The following is a 10,287-nucleotide window of genomic DNA, read 5'->3' on the forward strand; positions in this document are numbered from 1 at the left end:
ATTTTGAAATTCTTACAACTCTAGTTCTTACTGGCATGAAACAATTCAAGTCCCAGAAATAGACAAGTGAAGGATTATGAAAATTTAAAAATGCAAAGTCATGATCACAGCTCAGTATAAGCAGATTATTTATCTGTTTATCTAAATTGAATTTACTCAAAGCACTTACCTTGGGCCACTAGACAGTTTTATAAGTTTGTTAAATGTAAAATTCCAGCAATCTTCTGTCCTTAAAAATACTTTATTCCTCTGCAAATCTAAAGCTGCTAGGCTCAGTGTAATAAAACCCACTAACCACATTATATGTTGAGAGAATAACATTGTGTCTTGTCATATCTAGGAAGGAGGTGAATTCAACATGCAGGTCACCAAAAGAAAATATCAGGCTAATGGGTTTCTGCCATTTGAAAAGGTTGTTGTGTGTCAAAACAGCTCAGGAACTAGGAATTCACTCAGTGTCACATGGGGAGAGAGAGGATTTCCAAGGAAAAGACACAAACAACTAAGCTTTATAGATAAAAAGCAATATGTTGAAATTTTCAAATGTGAAAACATCTCACTTCAAAATATGGGTATGAAGTGCTCTGTGGGTATTACTTAACAAAAGAATTTTGGAAATTAGTGATGTCCAGTGTCAAAAATCCTGTAGCAACCTGCTGACAGTCACAGGCTGCTCTGGCAGGATCTGTCCTGTAATAATTTACTCTCGACTTCTGTTCTCGTTCATAATGAAATGCTGTCATCAAATAGTGCTCCTAATGAACCTTGTCAGCATCCGTGTAAATAACAAATTATATTAAAGATGGTTGGAATACATCTTGGTATAATTTAGTGAACATTTCAGCAAGCCTCTCACAGGAATTCCTGCTTAGTCTGCAATGAAAATGCTGCTCAGTGTGAGGTCAGAGGCACAGCCTGGTCCAGTAGCATAACACACAGAGAGTGTGTAGATGCAGTGTAAAATGACAGTGAAGATGGGAGAGATGACCAAATGGTTTTCTACCTCACTCAAAACTTTAAATGAGTGCAGGTCCGACCCCTGACACACCAATCCAAATTGTTCTTAAGGGATGCTACTGACTCTCCAGTTAGCCTCTTCCAGAGCTTAACTATCCTTAGAGTGGCAAGTGTTTCTGGTGTGTAATGTAAATCCTCTTTGCTGCAAATTAAGCAGATTACTTCTTGCCCTCCATCAGAGGACACAGAGAACAATTGATCACTGGTTTTTTTGTAATAACCTTTGATAAACTGGAAGACTCTTCTCACCTTTCCCCAGCCTCCTTATTTATCATCTAAACAAATCTTCAGGACTGTGATTTTGGAAAAAACCTTATCTTTCTTGCTCTCTGTCGAATATTCTTTATGTTCTTGCTTCTTTAAATGTGGTACTCACAGCAGGAACCAAGCTCTCACTAGTAACAAGTAGAGCAGAATAATTACCTCCCTTGTCTTACACACAGCACTTCTGATAATATACTCCAGAATGAGATTTTCTGGTTTTTTGAAAGTGTCATCTTATGGCCTGTGAACCACTATAACCCCAGATATTTTCTGCAGTACTGCTCACTCATTTAATTCCTCATTTTGCTCTATTTGCTCTGCCCTCCCTGACTGTACCTTTTTGAATGTGTCATTATGAAATTTTGTTGTATTTCAAACTCTCCCTCCCAAATTGACAAGGTTCTTTTTGAATTCTGGACAGCTTCCCTACTTTCATGTCCTAGTTTGGCATCAGCCAAGATTTTGTGTGCATGGCAGCAGCATATAAGGTGCTAGTAAAATAATTTTGTAGAGTTGCATGCATGACAGATCCTTATAGGAGTATGCATGAAATGTCATTCCAGATGGACAGAAACCATAGTTTAAACGTTGGGTTTGGTTTTTTGGGGTTTTCTTCAGAACCAATTGTTTATCAGCATTGTGGCAATTTAATCCACACCATTTCTAGGGTATAACCAGGTTGCTTCTTGAAATCTATCTGCAAATTCAAGTACGTAAAAGTTACGTTTCAGTTTGAAGAGAGGACAAGGAAAAAAGTCAGATTTGGAGGAAAAGGTCATTAAAAGGACTGTTAACCTAAGTGGTCAACAAAAGAGAAGAAAAGAAAGTGTACTGGAGAAAAAGAAGATGAGGCCAGGGACAAGGATTCACAAAGGTTTTCTGGAAGAAGAGGAGCAGAGGAATATTAGCAGACAGTTACCAGACACTGCAGGCTGAGAAGTAAGTGTGAAAAGAAACACGGCTTTCTTTAGTAAGGAGTGGACCAGATTTGAAGAACAGCATTAATTTGGAAAGCAGACAGATCATGTTACCAAAAGACAAATTCTTGCAGAATTGCTAAACATCACGAGCTAAAGCAAAAGTGTGTTTGGGGTGTAGACCCCAACTCTTGCTTATGGAAAGAAATCCCTTTTGGATGGAAGAGGGACAGAGGAAACAGGGCAGTAACCTCAATAATATGGCAGGAGGGGGTTCTAAGAGGAGATTGAAAATGTGGATGAAAGAGCAGTAAGAGAGAATAGATACTTGTTTATCTTCTCCAAAAATAGTTGTTGCTCACTATAGCAAGCATGGGAATTGAGATGCATTATACACAGTGCAAGCTTAACTCACACAGGCTTTTTCAAAGCTGTCTTGCTAAACCCTAGAGATTTTAAGGAGTTTAACTCTTGAAGAAGCTGTATTTGGTTTACCACTTTGTCAAGAGCCCAGTCAGCATCATTGCCAGCAGACGTATTTAAAGTTGTATGTCTGTGTAAAGAACCAAAAACTTACTGGGTAACCACTTCTCATGGTGCAAGCCCCTCCTTTGTGTGCCATCTTTCTGTGTCAGAGCAGTCTGGGATTTCCCTGTACACTTCCTGTCACGTAAATTCTGTGTAATCCAGGGTGACAGCACAGTGGGGTAAGCCAAGCCCACGGTGCCCATGTAATGGGATGCTCCTGTGCACAACAAGCACCTTTTGCGGTGCAGTTCCCAGTGTTTCTCATATGTGAATCATTCTGTTCTGCTCATGCTTCCTTCACTCTGCATCGTTTTGTTGCTCAAGGGCATTTTGTTCTTACTTAAAGAAGTGTACATCCTCCTTCTTTTTGATGCTTCACTCTAGTTCAGTTATGTTTAAGAGCTGAAGGAGTTGAATCTTAATTTCCACTCACTGAAGCCTACCTTTAGGTTGTCCTTGTCTGTTTTCTGGGGCACCAGTCAGCACAAACTCAGTCTCTGTGCATAAGTAAGTAGCTGTTAGAAAGGTGCTCTTCAGACACATACACAAGGGCACACAAGGTTCTTTAAGTAGAGGGAAATAAGGGAGTGGTTATAGAAATGTTACAAGGGGCCAACTGAGACATCAAGACATTTTGGACAACTGGAAATTTTCCCTGATATTATTCTGGGCGCTGGCTGTGGTAGAGACCACAATGGGAGGTATCAAGTAAATGAGATTTGAGGAAAAAGAGGGGCTAATCAAGGAGAGATGGTGTGGCCAGAGTCCAAAATGAAGTTTTTTGCAGCCTTTTGACTCCACGGTGTATGTCCCAATGCAGATGCCGTGAAGAACAGTAATGGGGAGGATGTAGAAATTGCAAGGTTTTAAGGAGTTGCTTACTTCTGTGTAGAGAATGAGTGGTACAGCTTTGGCATAAGGCAGTTCTGACTCTTGGCATTCCTGACAACAAGCCTGAGGTAAGTCCCTAGGGGAGACTTGGCCTGGCTTGACAAAATTATTCCAGAGTCCATGCTCCAGGAAGTTATGAGAGCAACAAATGCTACAGTGAGATACTGTGTGGAGCAGATTTCTATATTTTTCACAGTGCTCACAGATGCTGATGTACCAGCAGAACTGAGAGGTACTAAAATATCCACTTACAAGATGAAGTTTTGCTTAGGGACTAGGCCTGCAGAAAAATAAGAATGATAATTTTAAAATCTAGTTGCCTTATACTCACAGCTTATGCACAATATATCCCCTTCCCAATTCCCAGGTCCTTTCAGAACTCAGGACTCATGTTTTGTGAGCCATTAGAACTGTGACTGACTGGTTTGCCCCAAGATGGCCTGGTTAATATGGTCTATGGTAACCACAGAGTAAAACGTACAGTTTGGTATCTTCAGCACCAGTCAGTTGTGGGATTTGCTTTTTGACCTTCATGCAGTACTTCAAAATCCCCTCTTCAGGCCTGTTGGGCAATAGCTGTACTGCCATATGCATAAATACTGAAGAGGTAATCACCAGCTGCAGGCATTTGTGGTATAGAAGTGCTCCACAACACGGTGGCATGGAAACATTCCTCTGCTGGCTTTCTCCCTCCATTCACAAATCGCTCCAGAAAGAGAATTTATGCATGTCCTTCCCTGAGGAGGAATACTGACACAGGGCTGCAGGACTTGCACTTCTTGCAGGTTATACCTCGAGTCCTGGGGGCAGTTTTGGGTGCCACAGTAGAGGAGAGATCTAAAGTTATCAGAGACCTATAAAACTATTAGGTGGGGTACAAAGATGGTGAAGGGCCTAAAGGGGAAGCCATAGGAGCTGCAGCTCAGGGCACTTGGCTTCTTCAGCTGGAGAAGAGAAGACTGAGGTCAGACCTCACATGGGTCTGCAACTTTCTCATGAGAGGCAGCTTCAATCTCTGCTCTCTGTGACCTGGGACAGGACCCAAGGCAATGGCTGGAGCTGTGTCGGGGGAGTCTAGTTTGGATATCAGGAAAAGGTTTTTGCCCTACAGAGTGGTCAGGCACTGGCCAAGCTCTCCAGGGAATGGTCCCGGCCTCAAGGCTGCCAGAGCTCCAGGAGCATTTGAACAATGCTCTCAGGCACAGGGTGGGATTGTTGGGGTGTCACAAGGCCAGAAGTTGGACTGGATGATCCTTGTGGGTCCCTTCCAACTCAGGGTGCAGCTTTCACACATGTGCCCTGCAAAGGGTGTAACTATATGCCACATGAGAGTGTGGGTTATAAAATGTATTCCAATGTATATGAAGGATTCAGCTTTCCAGACATCACTTAACTTAGATATGCTATTACATTTTATTGGTAAGAAGCTTATTATCTTCTATTTTTTTGTCTATGAAATAACCACAATATCAGTCTGACAGTGATAAATGTGTTGCTTTCTTGCTGCCAAACTGAGAGTTCTGAGAGTCTGCAAACTGAACTCAGAATGTTATTACAGAGAATCAATATGTGTGGCCCCAGCTCTGATCTTCCAAACAGATAACTGTCAAAGCCTGCATTTAATTTCCTTCCAAATATTAGGCTATTTTAGAGTGATCTTTGTAACAGATTACATTGCTGTAAACATTACTGGGTAAAATAGATGAGTCATTCTTTAACTTTACCATTCTTTGTTATTTTTGTGATATTATCTTGAGTGACTGCCTTCAACCCTAAACTTTTATCCAGAAACATTGTGGACTTGCACAAATAACTTCAGCATTAGCTAAGTACAATTTCAGGGCCAAAACCACCAAACTTTTCATTCTTAGCCAAGTAGGGAGCTTAGAAGCATTCTCTAAATTTTTTCAACAAGCAATGACTTGGAGTTCCTCTAAAATTACTTCCTGGGTAGTACAGCAGCCTCAGCTAATATAATGCACCAGGAGATTGTATAAGAAAATTAGCAGCCTTGTAGGTTATAATTAGGACCCTGCATTCAGCTGAACATAGGGTGTGCTCCCACCTGTTAAGCCCTGACACAGTAACCATTTGAAAAAATAAAGGGCAGCTGCTGACTGATTTCCTCTCTGGGCCATACAGCAGCACTATGAGGGTAAAGAAAGACTTTTTGCTGACTGAAGGAAGGCTAGCTTTAGATCAGCTATTAGGAGGAAATTCTTTGCTATGAGGAGGGTGAGGTACTGCATAGGTTTCCCAGAGATGCTGTGGACTCCTCATCCCTGGAAGTGTTCAAGACCAGACTGAATGGGTCCCTGAGCAACCTGGTCTAGTGGAAGGTATCCCACAGTCCCTTCCAAACCAAACCATTCTGGGATATTTGCTGAAAGCAGCAGAGCAGGAAAGCAAGCCAGGAAGTTTCTGGAGTGCACTAATGGTAACTCCCTGGTACAGGTGATTGAGGAATCAAGGAGAGGAAGTTCTTTGCTGGACCTGATGCTTATAAACAAGAAGAACTGGTCTGGAGTGTGAAGGTTGGGTCAGCCTTGGATTTAGGGATCATGCAATGGAGGTAAGGATTCTGGGAGGAGGAAACTGGGCAGAAAGCAGCCTCTGAACCCCAGAGTAAGTTCCCTGGTTTTAGCAGAGTGGGCTTTGCCCCGTTCAGGACCTGCTGAAATAAGAGCCATGTAGAAGGTGGTTCTGGAGAGGAGTTCAGGAGACTTCAAAGTTTTACCTTCTCCAAGCTCCAGACTGTACAGAAAATCAGATGAGAGTGGCAAAAGCCTGCACAGATGATCAAGAAGCTCCTGGCTCAACTCTAATATAAAAAATAAGTATACAGAAGGTGAAAGAAGGAACAAGTGACCCCACAGGATTATAAAGAAGCTGTTCAACCTGCAGGCAAGTATAGCATAAGAAAGCCAAAGCTCAGCTGGAGTTGAATGTAATGAAGGGTGGGAAAGGCAACACATGCTGATAGCAAGAGGAAGGTAAGTAAACTGAGGGCCCACTGCTGAATGATGTGAGGGAGATGGTGACAAAGAGCAAGGTGGTAAGAAGGAGGATTTCGAGAACCAGAGCTCATTAGAGTCACCTCAGTCCCTGTGAGGATGAGGAGCAAATAACCCTGTAAACCATTTTGAACCATATGAAGAAAAAAAAAGTAATTGTGAGTAGTAAGCATGGTTTTGTGAAGGGGAAATAATGTTTAATCAACCTGATGTCTTTCTACAATTGCATGACTAGGTCACTGGATGAGGGAAGAATGGTGGATTTTGTTTACCCTGGCTTGAGTAAGACTTTCGGTGCTTAATCCTGTAATACTCCTACAGACAAATGGATGGATTATGGCCTAGATAAGTGGATACTGTTGGGAACTGAGAACCAGGTAAACTTCCAGACTTAAAGGACTGTGACTAGAGGTAGGAAGTTCTACTGGAGACCAGTTAGCATTAAAAGGAGATGCTCAGAGTGCTGGTAGAGAAGAATCAGGGTGGAATTAAAAATCAATCAAATAGCTGGGAGGGTAGTCAAGAGGAAGAAAAGCAAACAGACAGACTGTCCAACAGGACAATAGACAGGAATGGAAATATAGTAAATTCAGGTCTAAACATAAGGAAAAATCTTTCATGGTCTAATGAAAGACCACTGGTCACCCAGTGACATTGCAGGGTCTCCATTCCTGGATGTGTTCAAAACTCAGTTGGCTGAGAACCTGAGCAATTTGCTCTAACTTACCCAGGATTTGGGGGGTGGAGGGAGTGGGTGTGATGTGGTGATGATCTCCAGACGGTCCATTCTAACCTCAGTAATTCTTTGGCTCTGTGAATTATAGGAAAACTGGTTCTGGATAAAGGTGCTCGACAGTGAGCTCCGAGGACAAAAAGGCAAGCCTGGAATCAAAGAAAGAATTGGCCACATTTAGATAACATACAATTTATGCATTTTTAGGTAGAAGATGGGAGTTCATGTTTTGCTGGAAGTGGTGTATTATGCCTCTATGGTTAGTTGACCAAAAGATATTAGGAGTAGGCTGATACATGTTATTTGAGGAAGCTGAATGAATTAAAATGTGTTCTACCCTGTATCTTTTTAGTTCGTGTATTAGATTTCAAAGTCAGCTCTTTCCTTTTGCAAGCTTTTCATGCTGTATATACCCTAATCATTAACTTTCTAATTTAACAGTGTGCAGTACAGTGTCAAATTGGTTTTATGTCCACAGCTTCCCTCTGTGATATGTTACCACTGTGAAAAATTCTGTCAGATTTGATAGGAATAACCTCCCATGTGTGAATCCCACTGAGTCAAGCTCTCCTTAATTAAATCATAACAGTCCAGCTGGCCTGCTCCATGTCGGCTTAATGGTGTCCTCTGTTACCCTTTCTGCATTTTTTTCAGTCTTGTATTTTCCTTAGTACAAAAGACAGGTAGTACACATGAATCTTTCTAAACACGTCCTTGCTTCCAGAAGCGTGCTGAATACATATGCTAATATTGGCCCATTTTTTGGTACTTGCCTCAGGATGCTGCAAAGGAGGTTTTCTCATTTTGCACAGTTGCCTAATCTTCAAATGCTCTAATTTTTTCTTTTATTATCTTCTTTTTTCCTTTCTTTTTAAGTACCAGATCTGGCAAGATTCCAGTTTCCTTCAGCAAGTGTTGTTTTCTAAAATAATAGCAGCTGTTCCTGGGAAAAGTGACTTTCTTTAATGATTCCGTTTTTTTAGTAATTCCCATGGGTGTTGTTGTTTCTCACGTGGCTGAAATGCTGTTGCCAGTTATGCTGATATCATGATTACTTCTCAGCAGTCACAGGCCATGTTCTCTTTGTCAAACTCTTATCCAACCTGGTCAAAAAAAACTTGTTCAAAACTATTATAGACTTGCTGGTGATAAAAACAAGGTGGTCAGGTAAAATTCCTTTGCATTATGATGATCATTTCACAAGAGACACATATAATACAAGGTACAACTACAAGGCAGAAATAAAATTTCGTGATTTTTCCTTCTATTTGTACAGCTGGATAAATTTAAACCAGAATTTTAATATTAGGTACGCTTATTTATTTCAGTAATCACAGCAATTCCTCTTCAATTTTAGGTGCTTCCCTGCAAATTTTAAATTTTTCTAATATAACATGTAGCTGGAGGAAAGGTATTAGAAGGCAAATGATCAAGTAGGTCAAGAAGACTGATTGTTTTCTTTTATGGTCTCTATTTCGCTCCAGAATATTCACCAAAAAAACTGCTATAATCAATTTTAGAGTGTGCTTTTATATGGAGATTATGTTTGGACTTGCAGGGATCTATATGTAAATAAACCCCAACAGTTCCTTGGCATTCTGTTTACATCTTCCCCTAAGCCACTCTGTGCACATGCTTAGCTCTGTACCCCTGTGCCTCTGCTGCTTCTTGCTTCAGTGGTGGCACACTTTTGATTTTTGTAGACTTATATCTCATCTTTCTCATCTCTTTCTCCCTAAGCTATACATTTTAAACTCTCTTGCCTCACATTTAATTTCCTTCAAGACCTTCATCGGTTGATAATATTTCTTTGGTCTGGCTTAGTTTATGAACATGTTGTATTTGAGCTCTCCTGTGTGCTGTGGCCATCCGGATATTATAGAAACAGAGAGAATACAAATCAGCTGGAATTACACACGGACCTAGGAACTGGAGTTAATTAAAAGTATAACAAAAGCTTCATAGCTGCTCTTTAGCAAATAGGAAGCTTTCTGGAAAATCATTGTACCAAACAGAGTACAGAGATGCAGGAGTGTATTTGAACTTCTTGTATTTTTAATTTAGAGTAGATGGCTTAAAGAAATACACGAACAAAGCAGCAAGCAGTGATGTAAAGAAGTTGCCAAAGTACACAAGTGACTCGAAAAGTACATTGCCTTTTACCTTAGATTACACCAGCTAAAACCATGGTGGCAGCCCAGATGAGATGCTGCTTTTCAGGATATTTCAGAGATAAGCAGATAATACAATTATATTATTATATTATGTAATGTTAATATATTATTTCAGAGATAATAAAAAATGCTTCCCAAAATCAATATTTACAGAGCCGGCACAACAAATAACTGTGTTGCCTTAACTAGAAATAACAATTATATGAATTTTATATTACACTGAAAAATGGCTTAGTAATTTGCATTTCCTTTGGACCGGAAAAAGCAGTAACTATTTGCAGAAGTAGTTATGTTATGGCAGAAGAATTTACCCAAAAATCCTATTCTGGAGTTAATGCCTTGTAGACCTAGGTAAGTACAAACACAGAATATGGCCAATTGGACCAAGAGCTGAAATGCCAAGTAGTACCTAACAACATTTGAAGTGTGTCTATCTTTAGTGATATATTTCCCCCATTCTGAGTTATCACATCTCAGAGTGCCTTTTAGCTCAATAAATGTGACTTTAAAAGCTTTATGCAAGGAAGTATTTCCCAAGGGATGCTGGTTTTGCCTCACATTCTCCTTGTGAACCACTCTGGGGATTTCTCAAGCAGGGTTTCTGCCTGAGACATTCTCTTTTCCAGCTTCATATCCAAAGGCCTGTTACATTCATTGTCTGCTCTTTCACACCTTCTGGAACATTTCATCTGCAAATATAATTAATTTATGTTATTAGAGTCTATCAGAAGCTGTTGCTGTGTTGTCCT

The sequence above is a fragment of the Corvus hawaiiensis genome, chromosome 15 (assembly GCF_020740725.1).
Source record: "Corvus hawaiiensis isolate bCorHaw1 chromosome 15, bCorHaw1.pri.cur, whole genome shotgun sequence".
Lineage (NCBI taxonomy): Eukaryota > Metazoa > Chordata > Aves > Passeriformes > Corvidae > Corvus > Corvus hawaiiensis.